The sequence below is a fragment of the Calidris pugnax genome, unplaced genomic scaffold, assembly GCF_001431845.1.
Source record: "Calidris pugnax isolate Ruff unplaced genomic scaffold, ASM143184v1 scaffold9, whole genome shotgun sequence".
Lineage (NCBI taxonomy): Eukaryota > Metazoa > Chordata > Aves > Charadriiformes > Scolopacidae > Calidris > Calidris pugnax.
The window spans coordinates 5,685,349-5,686,371 of record NW_015090778.1 but is presented as its reverse complement, the minus strand read 5'-3'; positions in this window follow the sequence as shown (position 1 = coordinate 5,686,371).

Here is a 1,023-nt window from a genome sequence, read left to right as displayed (position 1 = left end):
CACCCGCCCGGCCCCGCACATCGCGCCCCCAGCCCGGTCCCGCTCCCCACCGAGATAAACACCGTGTATCCGAGAGATGGTGGCTGTAGGACCACCCTCCCCACGCTCCTCCTCGGGCAGAGGGGGTCCCCCTTCAAAGGGACCTGGGGGGGCAAAACGTCCTTCTGTGCCGGGCTGGGCACCCCAAAAGGAGCTGGACACCCAAAGTGGGGTGTCTGGGTGGCTTTCCTTATTGCTTCTCCCCCGCAGCAGCCACTGGGAGAGGGCTCGTCTAACCCCAAGGGCAGTAGGGTGTATATTTTTAGGAATGGTGTTTTTTCAGGCTGTAAATGTGTCCAAATTGTCCGGCGCACAGCTAAATCCCTGCACCAAAACATCCCAGAGGTGAGCTCAGTTTTGCAGAAGAATCTTTATTTCTCTCCCTGGGGTGGGGTATCGGGGTAATTCACTGCAGCGAGAATAAATCTTTTTCATCTCTGACTTCTTTTCCTGCCTGCAAAATTCTCTTTTGTTCCTTCAGAGCCTTCACAGATAGAAGCCTCAGGACTGGCCGGTGCAATCAGCTCTCCAAGGACATTTCATCTGGCCCCAAGGCTGCCTGTGGAGAGAGAAATATTTAATGTAACAATTACTTCTATAGCTAACTCACTCCGCAGCTTCTCAGCTGTCTTAATGGACGTTCAGATCTCAGCCTGCCGGCCGTGCTGGCAGGTCAGGGGACAGTCACAGCCCTGTGACACTGCCACCACAGGACATGGAACCCTTTTCACCCTCAGCAGTCCACGAGCAGCCCCACCAAAGGGGCTCCTGGTCAGCCACGCAGACAAGGTATGTGGGGAAGTGAATATATGGCTTTGGTGTGAGGATGCTCTGTTCCTGACATTGTCTTGCCAAGAAAAGCAGGCAATTAGGAGCAGCACAGAGGAAAGGTGGCCATCCCACAGGGCACAAGGAGGTGCTGAGACACAGCAGCATGGCTCTGCATTCCTCTCCTGATCCCAGGCTGGCCACATCCCTCCGGGA